The 20,982-nt window shown below is 39.3% G+C and overlaps 1 long non-coding RNA gene across 1 annotated transcript in view; it reads left to right on the top strand.

Moving 5' to 3' along the window:
• The window catches only part of LOC141790107 (uncharacterized), a 75,096-nt gene that overhangs the window by 19,731 nt on the left and 34,383 nt on the right, over positions 1-20,982 (top strand). The window contains exon 2 of the long non-coding RNA XR_012598258.1: positions 2,022-2,105. This is a non-coding gene — a long non-coding RNA (uncharacterized LOC141790107). The remainder of the gene's footprint in view (positions 1-2,021; positions 2,106-20,982) is intronic.

Here is a 20,982-nt window from a genome sequence, read left to right as displayed (position 1 = left end):
AACGTCGGCTTACTGTTTACATGGCAACTGTGTCAGCAGCGTTTCAGAAAAATTCCACTCTGGAGGCCTTTTTCAAAAGTTTGCATTTTAGGTCGACTGAAACGCCATTTCTGTGTAAGCATGAGGCTGAAACACAACAAAACTTTTGCGCTTCACCCTAAAACCATTGTCGTGTCAACGGCCCCTTATTTTGGCTTCAAATGATCAGAGATCATGCCTGAAAAACTAAGTTTCTCTTCTCTCAGGAACTGTTTTTTTTTCCTTTCTCAAACCAGTGAAGATGATAACAGCTTCCATCAGTTACTGCCTGTGATTTATGTCATTGCATCAGCGCCATCGTCCTATGCAGTGCTGTAATAACTGGATATCACCATAAAGTTTGTCTTCTCTTCTTTTAGGGGCTTTTTGGATGTTATCACTATCCATAATGATTAAAGGGGCCTGGTATTTTAAGGGAAGCAACAGTTTGAAACAGGATGCCTCATACGAACGGATTTAAAGAGATCCACCACTCAGTGATGTCATAAGTTGAGGTCATCTCTGTCTGTCTCATGTTATTCTCAATCAGAGCCCCCTGATGTCTCAACCTGGCATTATTCAACCAATGAACACCTCACAGTTGAACACTTCACCTAGATTCACTTCAAGAAGTTAGGATTTTAATGTTCAAATGAAAAATAACATATTCAAATGACTTTTCTGTTGACTCAGTTATGTGCTCCTTACAAAGCGAAATATGACTAATATGAATAACAATTAATTACTCCTCATTAAAGTCATACAGAGCATTCCTGACTTGAGATCGACTGAATAGAAATCATTATTACCTGTAGTGTGAGCAATTAAGAAAACAAGGTTACAACAGAGTGAGTGTGTTGGAATTCATTATCAGAGCACTTGAACGGCATCTGGCACTGATTTCAGCGCTGATTGAAAACTAATAAATTAAATTGACGCTAGGTTATTATTTTCAGTTTTTTGTAGCGCTAGCCTGTGGCGCTCATACATCTTGGTTATAAATGTATTATTTTAAGGAACAAACCTCGCAGAGCATACTAATTCACTCATATGAACCTGTTAGTTCCTGCAGCAGCCTGCTCGCTGTGAAAAATGAGGATGTGAAATGAGTCTGCCGGTCCTTATGACGATATTATCCCTAAAAGTTTGTCACTCCGATTGAAGAATGAGGCTGTACTGAACTAAACTTTTTCTTTTTTATTGATAATGAGTCTGTCTGTCGAGGTTCTTTGGTCACTATCACTTTCATTACATGGAGCAATGAGGCAATTGTTGAGTAGCAACACAAATTCTGACCAACTGTTTTCCTAAGGAGCCACAATGGGGCTGAATCTCAGTAACCTCCTTAAATCCTTCAGAACTTAACAACACTTTTCTTACATTATTGACCAGTTCTTACATTTCAGGCTTTATTACATTTTTTGATTACATTCCAGGTCATTGGGGGCTTCAGCGAGGCTGCAGGGGCTCGAACGGTGTAATCAGAGATGGGATGGCACTTTGCAACTTCTTGCGTAACATGTTTGTTATGATGCCGCAATATTATACATTTTTATAATGGAGTTTTTACTTAACTTAAATGTGGGGCATTAACAGACCTACTACTCTATTTACATGCAATATTTTCTTATTTTATGGACTTTAGATAGATAGACTGTATAAAACATGGATGTAGCATCTGCGACTTCCGGATAGGCTTTATTTTTACTTACCGGATGTTGCCCCTTGATAGATAGATAGATAGATAGATAGATAGATAGATAGATAGATAGATAGATAGATAGATAGAATGTGTAGTTAATTGTTTCTCTAAATTACTTGTGTGTGAGGATATGTGTTTTTTAAACACCAACATTGTTTGTTGTTTATTTATTTCTGTGTTACACCATTGGTCTACCCTTCCATACTTGTAGGCTTCCCCTGGAAACTGTGTTTCAAACATAGAAGACTCTATAATATAAGGGCATACTATCTGTGACATCACTAATTTGTTTGTGTTACAGAGTTTTTGAAGCCTATCATCAACGGAGGTGATGAATGAATGTGCTGAACTCCACCTGGTTTTGGCTTTGGATGACTTCTAACATGTAAGTCTAATAACTTCTAAAATAGTTTCTGAACACTGAAAAAGGAAAGAGGTATGAACCTGGCTATACACTTTTTTTTTCTCGTTTGGTTGGCTGTTTGGCTTAGTGTGTGTGGTTTCTGGTCTTTCTGTAGCCTGCTTCAAGTGGAATCTCAGGCCCTGTTTACACGATGTTTCACAGACAGCTAAAACACAGTTAAAAAAAACCTGTGTTGACACTGAAATGCTGAGGGACTTGAAACGCTGTAGTAAGCATGCCAGGTCTGTAGTTGATGCTCTTACTGTCTCATGTAGAAGCCGCTTTATGGTAGATCCCCACCCAAGTAGAGCTGGGCCGAAGTGCTAGAGTGGAGCAACAGATGCACATTTTGTTGAAAAACAGTCCACAGATTCAGCAGCACAGGCGCAACATGGTGGTCTGCGATGATCCTAACAATGGTACTGTTGTCCTGTTGTATGCACTTGTGTGAAGTGGAGCGTGATGTCAGCATTTCAACTGAAAACGCCGGCTTGTTGTTTACACAGCAATGGTGGCAGCAGTATTTCAGAAAAATTCCACTCTGGGGGCCATTTTCAAAAGTTTGCATTTCAGGTTGGCTAAAATGCCATTTCTATTTAAACCCAAGGCTGAAATGCAACAAAACTTTTGCTTTTTACCCTGAAACCATTGTTTTGTAAACAGCCTCTCAGAGAACTGCAATTCTTTAACATAGGCTTCATTTCTCATGCCTGTAGGTTGCTGTTTTGGTTTCATGTCATTCCCTTAACACTAAAAAACAGTAAAAAGTTGTCTTGAACAGAGAAAATTAGTGTTAAAAAGAAGATAAGTTCTCCGTTCATTTCCAAAATGAGCACACGCCTTGTTAAGAGTCACCTCTTCCCAACAGTGCGTGTGAGACCAAAAGTGTTGCTGTAATCCAATTAAAACAGATAGTCCTCACACTCCATTCTACAAGCAAGTTAATGGTTAAATTCTACTCCAGTGTTCCCCCTTTAATAACCAGTATATCGTTTTAGATCCAGAGTTAGGTCAATTGAGGACAGAAAAGTATCCACACAAAGTATCTGCAAAAACAGAAAAGTGACCAGAATACTTCATGAGCTCATTTGGATGTTTGATTTGCTAGTTTTAAAACTGAAGAAACCTAATCCAAAGAGTTTGGAGAAACTCATAAGGCTTGATCAACATCAGAATCTTGCAACAGATTAAGTGATCTAATGAAATCTCAGCAGCTTTATCCTTTGAACAATTTATCATCAAGGTTTGAGCTAACCTGGGCGCTGATGAGTGGTCACATTTGTCTGAATTTCCCAGCACGCAAGATCAAAAATCTTTGGCTCTTTAAATAAAAAAGGATATCTGAAAATATCTCTATCTTCCAATTCGATTAACCAAATGTTTGTTTGAAAAATGCTCAAATGTCTCTCTCCAGTTTCCCCCACAGTGTTTGGCAACACGTGAGTGTCAGTTTCTGCCTTTAATTACTGAGTAATGAGTCACATCAGAGCACCTCTTTCATTCTCATGACTGGCTCGGCCTGCAGATGATGTGTGATTGAGATCATTTTGTTTCATCAAAACAAGTCTCCGTAATGTTTCTGTGTCAGCAGCCCTGGCATGCAGGTGGTCTTGCATTGTTTTTGATCACATTTTAAAAGGAGATTTGATGTGACTGTGGAGCAAACAGTACCTATGGGTCTTTAAAAACAAAGTAAAGTGATGTCATGAAAAAGAAAAAGTGACTCTGAGCCAGCCAGTGAAACAGAGCTGTGTAAAGTTTCACCTTCTGAAGGGTGCAGAGTCATAAATATGTTTGATAGTCTGGTATCCCTGTCTCCAGAGTGTCTGAAATAGTCTCTTTTTAAAGTTTCGCTTGGATTGAATCAGCGCTCTGTTGCATACTGAAGAGCAGGGGAAGCTTTTCACAGTTGTTTGTCTCCCCTGTTTAATTCTGATTTTCACCGAAATCACTGTTCACAGAACTATCAGAGAGAAGCTGGCAAACAGATTAATTAAAAACAACTGATAGAGAGAGCTATTGTTCCCTCAAATTGGGTAATAATTTTATGCTTTTGAAAAAAGTAACAGAGAGCCTCAGATAAAACATTGAAATAAATTAGGAGAAGATTCAAAATGGACTAAAATTAGCCTAAAAAGGAGTGAATGCTGATCATATCAGATGACCAGGAGTCTAATTTGCATATGTTCTTTACGCACTAAATTAATCTGCTAATGCAAAGCAGCTTTACCTACTGCTGTGCACAAAGATCAACCAAGCCTGAACAATCTGTACGCACATTTTGGAGGTGATGAGGTGAGAAGAGTGAGGTAGACAGTTGAGGAGTTGTTGTTTGAGTAAAAGTATGCAAATATATAAGCACACAGTTAAATAAAAATGATTTTTTTTTCCTGCATGCATCGGTTTTGTGGTTATACTTAAACTTGTTTTTGCACTGAACCCTCCACTGCTTGTCCATAACTCTGTTATTCCTTCATTAATGTTTATTCATAACATCTTGTGCATACATTTGCATGCATTTCAGTCCCATGTGTGTCGATCAAGCTTTACCATTCATATAAAGCTTTACACAGCAAAGATGAACAGAAGGATAAAGATTGAACATGGCTATTAAAAATCAGGCCATGCCTTTCAAATTGGGAGGCTAATGCATGCTTGTAAAACTCCCAGACTGTATGATATATGAAAGCAGTCTCTGTGACATCACCCATTTGTTTCTATTACAGAGTTTTGAATCCCATGGTTGTAAGGGGTCATATTGAAAATTTTGAACTTAACCTAACTCTATACAAGTGAGGATGAGGCAAGGAGGCAGGCCTTCAGCCTCCTTGCAGACTCCTTGCAGACAGCTACAGAGAGACAACCTCTGGTCTAAAATTATGAGGCAATGCGGAAATGCTAAATGCAGTTTGTTGAGTGTCCGCTCGAGGCTGGCTCAGGAAATAATGGAAACCACACACACACACCAAGACAAAAAAGATGATTTTAACAGCAGAAATAAACACGTTTACAGTCTGGTACAAAAAATGTCTGAATTTCCCATTTTGCTAACCGTAAGGGGGGTTAATTTTTTCATACAACTAGACAGTTCCGAAGATATTGAGGTTTTAAGTTAGCCCTATCCTGTGCCCACCTGTGATTCAAGTCAGCCATGCCCTTATCATAGATAGAGTCATAGATTTAATAATTCAACAACACAAGCAGAAATTTTGGCTGGCAGGGTTGCATTAGTTAATGCAACAGAGTGCTTCAAGTAGTTTGGCCATAGGTGCTGCCATCTAGTGCCAGAAGAAGCTTTTTTTTTTCTTCATCTATTGCCCCGTTTCCACCAAGCAGTCCGGTTCTCTTCGTCTTGGCACGGTATGCATTTTACGACGTTTGACTGACTTATCGCGGGACAGATCCCTAAATAACTGAGACGAGCCATCCCGCTTTTTGGGACCTTTTTGGGTGCCAGACTAAACGATCCTATCTCGGAAGTTGGAGCTATTGGTCAAAAGAATTACCGTGTGATTGTACTTTGTATCAAAGAGCTACATGCCAATCACAAAGAAGAGGAAATGCTGGATGTCTCCCATCGTTGCTCTTTGTTTACTCTGTTGCGTTTTTCTTCTTTGTTGGACTTATTAGCGGAGTACACTGTGTCACACTGCTGTGGCGTCACCCTATAATGTTACTTGCTGTGGAAACGCAAACAGAACCAAGCTTAACCAAGCTAATCCGTGTCAAACCGTACTGATTTAAACTGGACTGCTTGGTGTAAAGGGGGGGCTTAAGATCACTAAGACCACAAAGAGCAGGGTCTGAGACGATCTGACTCATTCTTTCCCTGAGGAAAAAGAGGAGAAGGGTCAGCTTTAGTGTCTGGTGTACTCTAAACAGAGTCTTCAGACATCTCTCAAAAGTAGAAAGGGACTCTGCGGATCTCATTGAATTTGGTGATTTATTCCACTATTCGGATGAAAAGAGTCTGGCAATTACCTTTGAAAATAAAGAGTTAGAAGGAAGTGAACTTCTGTACAATGTGTGTCTATAAAGAAATGAGCTTGAATTTAGTCTTTTTTGAACTGTGAGAGTGTGGTTTTGATTCTTTGTGCAGCCAGACTCTAGTGGACGCTTAATGAACTGCAGTTTTGTATTTTTATAAATAGGCTTCATTTTCTAAGATTTGAGGTTGCTGCTTGGTAAAAATACGATAGATGTTAAAACATGAATAGAGGAAAAGTCAAAAGAAAAAAAAAACTGTGTGGAGATTAATTGAAGTTATAAAAAGGAAACGGAAACATGAGGGGCTGAAAGATTTCCTCCATTATGAATATCCGATGGGGCCAAAGCAAACAGAAGAGTAAAACTTTGATTAAAATTGTGGCACATACTGTAGTTTAAATCCTGGGAACCTTCAGGTCTGCATTATTTTGGTCACTTTTGTTGCCCTCTAGTGGTGAAGAATCAAACCACCAAGCTTTAAGCTCTCTGGCGTACACAGACAGTTGAACCAGGAAAGTTGAGGCTCTATTAATTAGAATGTTTTGTTATATAAAATAAATTATTCCTGTGCATTGGTATGAATGTACCTCATTATTAAGGAGGGCGAAACTTCAAACACCCTGCCTGTAGCAGAAACCAGGATGTATGTATTACAACAACTGCTATCTGGTGTAGGATATCAATGTTTCCTGTTTGTTCAGTCTAATGTTGACCCCTCACCTCCTACACATACAGTAGCTGTCCATCAAACTCTTCTGGGAATCGAAGGAAACAGAATATGAGCTGATCTGATGGCGCAGATAAAAGAGATTCTGTGGGCGCGCGGGGTGAGATAAAACAATGTGAGGATGATAAAGCTGTGTGAGAATCTGAGCTGTCTATTTTTATAGATAGAAAGCAAGTCTGACATCCGTGTATCTTTGAAAGTGATGCTCGCTGATGCAAACAAAGAGAGACTGAGAGTTTCTGGTTCTGTGCTTGTGTATAACACAATCAAGTTCTCAACATTTCCTTTAAATCATGCTGATTAGTTTCATCAGGAAGGAGGGGTAATCACACAGCAGAGATAAAATCACCGTCTATAGACAGATAAAGGCTGAAGGGCCCTGGCTGATCTATGTGGGCTGTTCGATACACTTTTATTTTGAAGGACTTCTAGTTTGTATCAGATGTAAGTTGGTAGACTTTTCAAATTCATTACATTTTTTCACCCTGGTTGAATCGTCCATGTTATGTATGTAAAGCCCCGTTTTCACCAAGCAGTTCAGTTCAGTTCAGCTCATCTCAGTTCAGTTCGGAGTGCTTTTCGAGGCATTTCCACTGGCTAATCCCGGGACAGATCCCCAAATAACCAAGACAAGCCATCCCACTTTTTGGCACCCTTCTGTTAGGATACCAGTCTAAACCGATCCAATCTCAGGAGGTGAAGCTACAAGTATGCAGACCATTGATTGGTCGAAAGAATCGTCATTTACCGTGTGACAGCAGCTGTTAATATCCTGCACACAGTCTTTTCTGAAACAAAGCTTGATTGCATTTTCTAAAAAGAGCCACATGGAAATCGCTAAGAAGAGGAAGTGATGGATGTCTTCAGTCGTTGCTCTTTGTCTTCTGTGTCACGTTTTTCTTTGGTGGATTTGTACTAGGGTACATTGTGCCATGCTGCTATGGCGTCCAGGGTTTGACAGTAGCACTCACCAACACACCAAATGCAGGTGAATTCCAGCTGTGGAGGGTTGCACTACCACTCCTACTAGCCAGTTAGGTTGGCAGGTTAAATTATTTAGTTGTAGTTTTCTGAAACAGCATCTGAAATACTAAAGCTGTTGCAATATGAGACTACAACACTACAACTCCCATGAGCACTGCCTGCACACAGTGTTTGCTCATTGGTCCATTTGCCAAGTCTTTTGGTGTTGTAACTGCTGAGATGCGGTCATTAATCTCCAGACTCCGGCTTGGACACCCTGACAGCTCCCGGTGTTAAACACATGATAACATGATTCAAAACTTCACTCGCATCTTTTTCGCTATCCATTGTAAACAGATTCCTGGCTCTAAGTCACAAACTAGGGTCAACACTCCCGTTACTTTTTAAAAGTGAGGACATTTATCAGATGGAGCTTATTTAAAGGGATAGTTCAGATTTTTTTTACATGAACCTGTATGGCATCCTCATCTATAGTTATGTACATCAGCGCTGTCTTACCCCTGTCAGCGTCCTGTGACCCGAGATCTGGTGCGGTTTTGGTCCAGACGAAAGTAGTCCGGCAACATGGCTGGGGTCACGAAAATAAAGCGTTTTTCCTCCCAAAACAAATTGTGTTCAAAAGAGTGATAAATTTGCATCACAAAACTGCAAACCGGAAAAAAGTCAGACTCCGTTATCGCTTGGTACTACTTTCTGGTGCGTATCACTGCGCCGCACGGTGCATCCAGCTGCCCGGCGCGCATTGGCACCGTCATTACAACTTAAAAAAGTTAACGATAACATGTCTGACCATGACCTTGATGAAGATGACATTACATTTAGCAAAGAGCCAAGGGGATTTATTTATGAACCCGAATATACTGATGCTGAAATTCGTCAGATGGAGTTAGAACGGGTAGAGAGAGACGATCACAGTCACGTCACTCCTAGAGCCACAGCTGGAGCTGGCGGAGTCTGACTTTTTTATGGTTTGCAGCTTTGTGATGCAAATTTATCACTCTTTTGAACACAATTTGTTTTGAGAGGAAAAACACTTTATTTTTGTGACCCCGGCCATGTTGCCGGACCACTTTCGTCTGGACCAAAACCGCACCAGATCTCAGGTCACAGGACGCTGACAGGGGTAAGACAGCGCTGATGCACGTAACTACAGATGAGGATGCCATACAGGTTCATGTCAAAAAATCCAAACTATCCCTTTAAGGTCACACAGCACTGTTCTCTCCAGCATCACTCACCTAGAGCGGGGGGGCACATAGAGAAGAGAAACTGGTCACAGATATGAGGAGCTGAAGGAACAATATTTAAAGCTCCAAATGTTCAAACACTTATCAAAATTAGATGTATAAAGTTCACTCTGAAAATACTGTAAACAAACCAAATCATTTTAAATAAATAAGACTTGTAGTCCAGTGTGACATATATACACTGTAAGACCCAACAGTAAAAGCTTGATAAAAAAGTTGAGTTCCATCAACTCATATTTTCAAAAAGGCTATTTGACCTCTATTTGTTTGAGTTGCTAGAACGAGATTTTATTTTTGAGTAAATATTACTTAATCACTTTAAGTATTTTTGGTCAATGTACTCAAATTATTTAATTCATCTAACTTTCACTTTCGGTGACGTCACGGTCACGCACGAACGTGCTCTCAGCGAACCGTCTGAGAAATCCGCCATCTTTGCTCGTCGCATCAGAGAGCTAGATCGTTAGAAACTCGCGGAGAGAACTTGAGAACGTTGTTGGTAGATAAATTATTATATTTTTCTTTCGCCGTTGTATTTTTTGTCGTTTGTTGGACCTTACAAAGGCTGCGAGTTAGATTTCCTGCGCAGGTATGAGAGATATTTCTTGTTATCCGTCTCTGCTGTGCTGGCACACTGACCGCTGCTGCCTTAATGTTTTCCAAAGGCGGGCTTTTCTGGTAAGTAAAATCTTCTTTTTCAACAATTCAACACTAGTTTATGTATTTTCTGCATTAAGTACATCTCCTATGTCTGAAGTTACTTCGTGTGTGAACAAAAAAGCATTTTCATACCAATTTGATTACTTTACTCTCTTAATGTTTGCCCCATACATGTCAGAACATTTTAAACAGCTGCTCGGGGAATTGAGAGTTAATATTTTTTTGACACATAAAGGGGTAAATCTTTACTTAGTTTTAAAATGTTAGGTTTGAATCAGGCCACTAATTCATTTCCAGACACTTAAGGGTTAATGACCGGTGCTACCGTTGTCCTTAGCGTGTCTCTCAGGACAGGTTCTGATGCAGACAACATCAACGGTTATCACAAGGTTTTTCCAGGGGTTTGTCTCCTTGTTGTATTTGTGCTGCATTTTCAGATGGTGAGTAAAATTAAGCAGACTGTGTGGCAATATATTCGCCATGACACTGTGCGCAGTGAGTCTTACCAAATCTAACAGGTGTTAATGAACAGTTTTAAATATAACTAGTATGTTAAAATATGCCTGGTTTAGAAGCAACAGTTTTTAAGCCCAGAGTTTAAAGAGCCCCTCAGTATATATTTTAGTTGTTCATTCAATGAATTTAAACAGTTAAGATTTTAAAAAGAGCAAGCTGGGACATGTTTCTGCCCTGGGAGATGATTTTCTCCAAACATACTTCAGGTTTTTTGACTTATTTTAACTCTCATTTGCAATGAACACCTTCTCTGAAAACACATTTTATTGGATTTTTTTTATTTTTTATTTTTTTTTCAAATTTAACTGCTTTCTAATTTTACAATTCTTTTGTTGTATAGTTTCAAATGGAAGCAACGGACTGATGCAAGGAGTCTCCAGTCAGGTACTGAGTTCATTATGTCTATAGAGTGTGTAAAATATCCCTTTTTGCACAGTGGCTGTCATTTGAAATCTAATGTGCTGCAGCGAATTTAATCCAAATCATGTTTACTGACATGTAATTCCAAACTTTGTAAGTCAGAATTGCTATTCCCCTGTGTTTAGAGTTCCAATAGCAAGCGCCACAACACAACGTACGTGCAGCCACAAATGAAGTTAAAAGAGGTCAGTTTTTCCAATGGACACAGAACAATAAGTAAAGCATTGTTTTCTTTTTTAACTTCAGCTAATAAATGTAGCCTGTAGGGGTCCCACCTTGTGATCTGCTTCGTGGCACTTATATTTCTATATTAACCAGTAGTGTGTCATCTTATATTTAGCATTATGAATCTGTCATGTCATGATTTTAGCCTTATAGCTACATTTATCATAGCTGGAGTTAAAAAAGAAAACAATCATTTACTTACTTCCACAGCTTCTGTGTCTGTTGGGATAACTGACCTCTCCTTAACTTCTGTTGTGGCTGTACTTCCGTTGTGTTGTGGCGCTTGAATTTGTGTTGTTCTGTGGGCAGTCATGTTGTGGAGTTTGCAAATTGACACCTACTGGCTACAGTACATGTCAGTGTGTAAATTTGTTGAAATTTTATGAAACAAATTTACACACCGAAATAGTTGTGACTATTGAAAATGAGTAAAAAGTCAAAATTGTATCCAGTAATTTAAGAATACATTAAAAACAACATGAGATGATGGAATGTCCAATTTATGTCACATTGTGCTTTTTACATTGTAAGTTATCCTTTCTTTACAGCTACATATGTTTTTTTTTCTATTTATTTTGATTTATTCAGTGTGTCACAGAATCACACACATCAATCTGAAGACTGCAGCTCTTCGTCTTCAGAGTTAGTGGGGGAAGAAAGCTGCTTTCACAGAGAAGAGGCAGGAGTCTTAGATAGGCTCTCCAGCTCCTATGACCTCCAGGTGAGGGTTTTTTTTTACTTTGTGCACGTTAATAGTGGAACTTTGAGTTTTGATGAACCCCTGTTGGAGATCCTATGACTTTATACTACAGCAAGGCTGAATGATTAACCAACGTTGTTTTATTACTCTTCACTTTGTCATGTGAAAATTGGTAAGCATCACCCAGCCGGACTGCAACCATTGTGAGGTATTTCCTTTGATCAGTAGCTGTATGCCTTCCCTATCAAGAATCTAAACCTAAGGATGCTTTCTCATTGCCCCAGAACAAGTTGATGTTAATGCTCAACATGTTGCTGCCCCCCATGCCCTTCCTACATAGCTGTGTTAAGAGTACTCTGGATTTATGTTTCTGGATTCAATGTTTGTTAGGGGTACACTTTCGCTCTCAGGCAACCATGTTATGTTTCTTTGGTGTTCATTTTATAACAGTTCTGTTATTTTCTCTAGGTGTCACAGCCAGATGGACCACAGGTCGATGACATACCAGTGAGGCTCCTCTCAGTCACTTCCAGTTCAACAGATACTGAGGTCTTCTGCCCTGATAAGGTTGCTGCTGTGCTTGAGAACATAGCTGCCACTTTCCGAGACTGGCTGAAGGGTACGTTGTGCTTTTTGGACTGATATATGTACTGCTCTGAGATACACAACGGACTTCACCCATACATCTGACTTGAAACAAATTCTTGATGGACCTGGAGGATGGAGAGTCAAAGCCTGGGGTCTTGAGCCCTAATAGTGACCTTTTGTCAACTAATTGTTTTCAATTTTGAACCACAAAAGTTCAACAAATTTGACTGTTACTCCCCAGAAGACTATGTACTAAATCTTTATTATGTGGTTGGTCTGTAATTACTGGACTAGTGTTTTTTAAGTTAAAATGTTTGGGGGGGGTTTTTGCCTGTAAGTGTAAGTGTAAGTGAGGTTGTGTGATTTAAAAAAACCTTGAAGTTTTGAAGTAACTAACTGGTTTGCTGAACATTTTTTTTCAGAAGTGTTGGTTGGTAATGTTTCAGTCATTTAATAAAGTGACTTGCATTTGAGCTTTTTGTGTTCACTCACAGTTTGTGTAAGTTAGGTGTGTTTTGAGTTACAGCAACTTAAAAATTTTTATGTAATCAGTTTCAAAGAAATTTTTAAGTACTGCACATGCTTTTTTGATTTTAACTGACTGAAATCTTTTAACTATAGGTGAGTTAGCATAGGTTAATTAAAATTAAAAAAAATAAGTTGGATTTACATAAACAAGTGTGGTGAAGCTAAACAAAACATTTAAGTTGATAGTACTTAAACCCTCTTTGTTATCTAAACTCAAATAAAATGTACAAAGTTACTCAATAAAAAAAGTTATCCCTACTTGTTAAATTAAGTTAGTGTCACTCAGAATAGCCTTGTTACTTTAACTTACAAACCTGAGTTAACATAACTTAAATTTTTTTATGTAATCAGTTTCAACAAAATTTTTTAGTTCAGTGAACTTATCGGGTTTTACAGTGTATGTTGTATTTGTATACATAAATATTTATCTCCAACATTCACAACTTTTATTAAATGCAGTAATAAACTACACCATTTATGACTTTGTCTTAATAGACTGCAAACTTTCACTTTAAAGAAGCACAACCCTCCATACGACTGTTTCACAAGTGAATACCTGATAATGACCTGTGGCATTGAACATTTATGTAGTCTTTATTTGAGTGTGCACAGGGGTCATTTATATTAAAAAAGGTTGTAAATTTAGTTCAAGTAAACTTTAGCCTTTCGTTATTGGCTTTAATCACATTAAACATTATTATCCAACAACAAAATTGTGGCTAGTGAAAATGCTGAGTGGCTAGTAACTCAGGGAAACCACTAGCCACAGTGGCTGGTGAGCAAAAAAGTTAATGTCAAGCCCTGATGGCGTCACTCTGTTACCTAGCTGACGCGGCTATCAGCATCTGGCCTACACACCCCCTACCATGTAGGGTCACAGTTGGCGGTGGAAACCCAAATCTGTAACAAACGTACGGTATCCCTGAATGCTGTGAACAATAAAACTTAAAAAGTTTTTTAAAATGCAGGGTTTTTTTTGTAAGTTTAAGTTAAACGAGAACTTTTTATTTCAGGGTGAAAGAAAAATCTGTCTTTTTATAAAACTGCAGATTTTGTCTAAGGAGTAGACCTGAGGACCTGAATAATCTGAAAGAGAAAACTCTACCTTCACCACTGCAGAGAAAATTCTGCTGACGTGTGAAACAAATCACTCCTTTGGCCTTGACACCAAAACAACAGACTTTTTGAGCTCAAACTCACATTAGTCTGAGGACAAAGGCTAATAACAGCTTATTGTTTCATGTTAAAGTTTACAGTGCCAGCTCTTTTCAGAGTGCCGCAGCACTGAGCATCCCTCTGGAAATATTCCCTCGATCTACAGGAGGAGCGCTGAGCCAGAACGGTTCAAAGGCATTTGCTCCCTCTGCCCACTTCAGATACAGTACTTTGAGATATGCTTTGAATAATAAGAGCAGAAAATGAATTCATGCATTTCAATGAGTTCAGGGGCTTCAGTGCCGTGCATTCAGTGTGGGATATTCAGTGAATTAACTTAAAATCCTTGAATGATTGTGATGAAGCTTTAAAAAATGATGCCCCTCCTGCCCTCCACATGAGAGCAAAAGAAGTCAGAAAAATGAAAACAGCTGTTCTTGTATGACAAGACATAAAACATCTTTATGGTTTATTCAGAAATATCTAACATACTTTTAAAGACTCCTTCCAGCAAAAGCCTAAACTTTTTATGAGACCAAAGTTGATCTAGTCAGATTTTGCTGCGGTGTGAAGTTTGTTAAGATGGATTTTATTTACCCTGATCTGTTTGAGGACAGTCAGGGCCGTGCTGATTGAAATCGTATATTAAAACATCCATTATTTACGATATAATCTGCTGTGTGTTGGAGGACTGTGAGGACAGCTGAGCTTGCTCTTTGTGGAGTATCAGCTGGGAGGAAACGATCAATCTGAAAGTGAGCGGACTGAAAAAAGAGCACACATCAAACACGGCCAATGCACCAATAGTTAACACAAATAACCTGTAAAACAAAGTGAAATAAAGGAGATGAGAACTAATTTCTTCTCCTACTGATGGACCAGATAACCAAGGAGCTAATTATCCCATTTTCTGCCATGTTTGTTTCTTCTAAATTCATGTTTGAGCGTGAGAGTTTTGGAAAGCTTCCAGTTTTGACAGGGGAGACTCTGGTTGCTGGTGAATGAGGCCATACTAATACAAAACTGTATAATCTGTCACCATATGTAGGGCCTCTCACAAATATCAAACACAGACATGTCCAAAGTCAGTCAACAACATTGACATTCCCTGTAAAGGTCACAAACGAAACCATTACGTCTCACTAAACTGCTTTTGGACTGTGCAAAGTCTGCTTGTACAAAGCTAAAGCTCTGTACATTCTGCAGAAACTCAACAACTCTCACAGATGACATCTTTAAATGAATGCTTTTATCATGATGTGAAAATGTGAGAGTTCAAAAAACACATTAGGGGACACAAGACTTACAATGGCGCACAAAAAGTTCAGAATGTAGGATAAGAAATATTTTGGGCTAAAAATGTTATTTGGTGTCAAAAAAGTCTTTAAAAAAGTCCATCCATCTTCTTCCCCTTAGTCGGGTTGTGGGGGCAGCAGCCTAGGCAGAGAAGCCCAGACTTCCCTCTCCCTAGCTACTTCGTCCAGCTCTTCCCGGGAGATCCCGAGACGTTCCCAGGCCAGCCAAGAGACTTAGTCTATCCAGCGTGTCCTGGGTCTGCCCCAGGGTCTCCTCCCGGTGGGACGTGCCCTGAACACCTCACCAGGGAGGCATCCGTATTAGATGCCCTAGCCACCTCATCTGGCTCCTCTCAACGTGGAGGAGCAGCGGCTCAACTCCGAGCTCCTCCTGGATAGCCGAGCTTCTCACCCTATCTCTAAGGGAGAGCCCAGCCACCCTAAGGAGGAAGCTCATTTTGGCCGCTTGTACCCGCGATCTTATTCTTTCGGTCACTACCCAAAGCTCATGACCATAAGTGAGGGTGGGAACAAAGATCGACCGCTTTAAAAAAATCATGAAAAAAAATCCTGATAAAATCAAGATCCTGCTGTAAAAACACCCTGACAAATATTCAGAGCAAGAGAGTTTATTTTTCTTTACAAGCTCCCGGTGTTGTATTGCATTCACTTAGAGAGAAAAAAAAAAAAGAAAAACTGTTTTGATGACATTAGTTATCTCATAAAAACAGGAATATATTTAGTCTTAATTTTGCTGTCTCATAAAATCAGGAAATTATTTATTTGTGATTTTACTTTCTCATAAAAACAGAAGTTACTGAAAACTTCAATGGTTGATCAAGCGACGTGAGGGTATAACCACCAAAAATGCACTTATTACCTAAACAACAATATGATGGATGTTAAATGCATGAAACCAACTGTTGCATTAAATATATAAAGTAAAAACTGGATTAAGAATTTTGGAAGTTGCTGGTGTTTCAGTGTAAAGTGTGACCCTGTTAACTGGCGACCCTAAGCTGACAATCACTAAACATTCAGCTCAGCAGTTAGCAGTTAGGATGGTCATTTTTAACTCCAAATCCCAGTCGCTTTGTAACAGTCCGAACTCGACAGGACCTGACTCTGTAGTGTTGTATCATTTCTGGAAATTAAACACTAAATTAAAACTGTATCTCTATAAAAATGTCCGGTTCTGTGTTCAAAGAATGCTAGCTCATTTGAATGAATGGAGCCGCTTTCGTTGCCCAAATGCATGCACATTTAGTATCTCGTAAAAAACAGAAACATGTAAAATAAATAATTTCCTGTTTTTATGAGATTTTTTATGTCTGTGCAATATGCCACAGAAGTTATCACTGGTTGAATAATTTAACAAATTTTATAAAACTTTTTGTTTATTTTATTTATCAATGTATTTGTGTTGTTGTGGGTCTTCAGGTTTTGTACATTTGACCCTTGATGACCGCCGTAGTTTTGTTGGCTGTAGTGGCCTCTTGATCTCTCCTGACACATCCGTGTAATCTTACATGTTCAAACAGATCATATCTTTCTTTTTGGGACAGAAACAGGTAATACATGAAATTCTATTTAACAAGAGCTCTAACATAGCAAGTCAAAGACATTCACATTTTTTATTCATCATTTTATCTTAAATAACTAGTTTTCTTTTGGAGAGGTAGTACAGTTTTTTGTATGAAAAAAACAACACTTGTTTTGTTTAATGTTTAAGTCAAGTCAAACATGTGTAGAGACACGTAAAAACATACAGAAGTAATAATAAAAGTGCACAACAATGGAGAGACTGTCAGTATAATATGTATTTGTAATGACATGTGCTGCTATAATCCAGTGTTTGATTCATTATTGACAGCTTCTGTTCCCAGCCTTGTGTAACACTGACATTAAGTCTCTGGGCTGAGACTGAATCCTCAGATTGACGTTTCAATAAGGATGAAAACTCCCCCATGAAATGCTCTGCTTGAAATCCTCGAGCCAAGCTGCCATCCTCCAGTCGAGCCCTCATCTTAAACACAACAATTCCTCTTTTATTAACCAGTTCACGGCTGCACGCTGAGCTGTTTGGATTCAGAGTTTAATGCGCAGTATGTATTCATAGCTGGAGTATTTTACCCTTTAAATAAACCTGTTTCATGTGATTTCTCCGTCCTCAGAAAGTGCTCTTTCACAGTCCTCATGTGATCTGCATGAAGCTCCTCTTTCTGCAGACCCCAGAGGGTTATAGGAATGCAGATAGATGGTTTCCCTACATGCCTGCTGAATATTTGGTCAAGAGGGTATGTGTGTGGGCTGCAGAACCAACGTCTGTCTCCTTTTCACAGGCACTTCATCTCCTGTGAGAAATTCAGAAAGCCCATTTAGCTGCTTCTTTGAAAACCCTTCCCCCTTAAATTGTTCCTCTGCGTCGCTCTGATAACAAGTGTGTCTGTGTTAGCACCGTGAAAGAATTTAATTGGGGCAAAATATGAAGGCAAAACATCAGAAACATCTCAGCCTTTTCAAATGGGACCAGTTCACCTGAAATAACTTTGTCCTTTTGAAGTTCAGAGCTGAATCATTGGCATGCAGTCACAGCACTCTGCATACTTCTGCCTTTGCCTGGTGGCTCATTGCAGAGGTTTGTGTATTGTATGACAAATCATGACCCTGGCACAGACCCCGTCACCACCTGCACAGTTACCCAGAAACCTCAGAGGAGTACAGTCACCATGGAAGAGCCAAAAAGTGCTGTACATGAAGTGAGACTGGCTCCAGAAGTGACTCAGTCTCTATTATTTAAACTCTCAACCTCACTGTGGTTTGATAAAATATTCAAACTTAGCTCAGAAAGTCATAAAATATGTGCTTTGTATATAACTTCTTTGTCGTATCGATGTTTTTGGCATAAAAAACACCTTATAATGTTGCAAAGTCTGTTTATATCCCTCTTACATGGAGCCACATTTGTAAGGAACATACATTTGTGGGCTGCAGAGCCGAGTTTGTTGGTTGCACCCTTTAAAAATTAGCCAGATCTTCTCTACCAATGCCAAACAGCTAACCCCTAACAAATATTATAATTTTTACTTTCAGTTAGGGGTGTAAAGGAATGCAGTAAAAGTTCTTTGTTACTGTACTTAATTAGGTTTTGGAAGGCTCTACACTTTACTTGAGTTTCTATATTTATTGCAAAACATTTTCACTTTTGTCAGGATTAAAGGTTCATCCTACAGGATGACGTGGCTCCTGTGTTTGCTGAAACCCCCCCCCCCAAAATATTGGCATTCCAAAAATCACCATCAAACCTTAAAAAGATAGTTAAGGTAGAAGGAAGGAGGGAGGGAGCGAGAGGCAGAGGGAGTTGAATGAGGGAGGAAGAATCAAGGTCCCTCAATTGGGGGACTTTGAGGTTGTTCCACAATAATAGGCATAAATAAAGCACTCATCACACATTAATAGTCATATTTGCGCATTAAATCAAACAGAAGAAACGCAGCTACAAACATCGTCTAGTCATACTTTAACTAAAATCTGTGATTGAGTAATACCTGAGTTATTACTCTGAGCTAGTGACATAAATACCAGTATTTACTTGGGACAAATTCCACGGGTGTTCCCTTTATTATGAGACCAGATTCAAATATACTTTGAAGATGGAGAGATACTCTTTTGGTATGTCATTTTTTATAGCAGAGACTCAAAAGCTCAGGATTTAAAGGTTTGATAAAGCTTATGAGAAAAACAGCTATTTCTGTTTTGTTTCTTTGTACTTTTACTTTGATACTTCAAAGGGCTGTGAGCAGTTTAAAAGTGATCTTGAAAAAGTCTCCCTTCTAGATATATGCCTGATTGTAATCCACACTTTGAAATGAGATTATCAGCGACAATATTGCTGGTTGCAGGTTATTTCAAAACACTACTCCTCAGCTTCCAGGTTGGGTCACCCAGGACTGGATTAATTTACAGCACGTCTAGGTCTCTATGACAACACCACACTGTCTGATGGAGTTTAGTTGTGAGAAGGGAAAAAAAACAGAGATCTGTGAGAAAAACAATTCCTATGATTAATTTTGTAGTGATGGTGGACACAGGAGCCTAACTGTCAGACAGAAAAAGGACACCAGAACAGAAGAAACAGCCTGAGCCAAAGGCTAATTAGCCTTTAGGCTGTATCACTCTTTAACACAGGGGCTAAACTAAGTGATACTGTACATTCCAACCCACATGCAGCAGTTATTCTGCAGTGGTCTGTTCGAACTTGAGAGTCTATTAAGTTAGAGCCAACAGATAAGTTAGAGCACTTTGCTGCTGCTGCTGCTAACACGTAGTCGGCTTGATGTCAAGTTTCCAACCGCAGCACTACATAACTGTACTGATAAGTCCCTTGCCTCTACGAGTTGTACCCAGTAGAAAGTTGTCTTGAACAAAGAAAATTTGTTTCGTTACAATCTCCATTTAATTCCAAACAAACACACGCCTCACTAAAAGTGATTTTTTTAGTGGGTTACTTTCACTTTTACATGGGTAGATTTCAAGTAAGATATCTATACTTTCGCTCAAGTATGGCCTCCAAGTACTTTATACACCACTGCTTGCAGCACTGATGTGGAAAGACCCAGAGTGATATTTTACCAGGGGCTAAAGTTCCTTGCAGCGCTCTTACAACCAAAACACACCAGATGTGTCTCTGGCCCGGCCTGGCTCTGTCACATCCCTGCATGTTTCAATTCAAGTCAAGGTGTCAGCTCACACTGGGTCTTCATTGTTGTGGTCCAGCTGCATCCCAGCTCCGGCAGGTCGCAGCAGATACCCAAGCCTCCTAATTTTGGCAGATGCAACAAAAAGCAGATCGAGCAAGACAGGAAGTAGTGAATAGATTCCACCTCACAAACACGTGACTATCAAACCGTGACAGTTACAGATCATATTTTTATTTTATGATGAGCAGAGCCAGGGCAGGAGTCGACAGCTAGTGTGGAGTCAGACTGGAGATGCATCTGGTGTATTCCTGTTGTCACGCTGTCGTCTAAACTGCAAAAAACAACATGGAAGCCACAGGGGGCGTCAAACTCAGGGCTCCAACAGTCCAGAAAACTCACAGAGGATTGTTCTTATGCCCTTTTTTCGTTCACATATTGTCACCTTAATTTTTGAAATCTTACATTTGTCTTCTCTCCCACTCAGACCCTCTCTTTCAGCTTTACTTTTCCAGCGCTGAATTGTTACTTGTCTCTCGTGCGATAAGAATCAACATTGATTAAAGTTTATCCTTCAGAGGAGGCTCCATTCGATGAAAAGTGAACACTTTTCTACACTGACATTAGTTTTTGTCTGGTTAAAGCAATCATTTTTGCTCAGTGCAGGATGAACGCTCAGTGCAGATGATTAATGTCATCGCCTGCTTCTTTTTTTTTTCCCCCAGTCTCTGCGTAATGACTGTTCAGTCTGACAAACTCCTTGTAAGACGATTCATTCAAAGCGTGCCGTCTTTTCTTCAGCTTCTGTTTCAGACATATGAGTCATACCAGGTTTTTGCTGATGATTGTTGAGTGCGTGTGCAAAGATAGACACTGAAATATGCATTGTCTGGACTTGATTGCTCTTTATTCATTACATTTAAGATGTTTGTTATTTTTGTCTGGTCACGATAATAAATCAATTTCAAGTTTGGATTGCATGAAACTTGGAGAAGGAAGTTAGCACATGCCAAAGAAAAACATCTTACTTGGAGCGTAATATTAGTACTTGAAAGACATCTTTTCACAGAGGAGCCTCTTTTGTAGCCACAGAGGATGAGATTTTGGCCTTGACAGGATTGTGATCACTC

This window comes from Halichoeres trimaculatus, unplaced genomic scaffold (genome assembly GCF_033239565.1).
Source record: "Halichoeres trimaculatus isolate MK-OKI-2021-1 unplaced genomic scaffold, fHalTri1.1 fHalTri1_scaffold_5, whole genome shotgun sequence".
NCBI lineage: Eukaryota > Metazoa > Chordata > Actinopteri > Labriformes > Labridae > Halichoeres > Halichoeres trimaculatus.
Note: the sequence above shows the minus strand (reverse complement) of the source record. Positions and strands in the feature narration are given on the sequence as shown.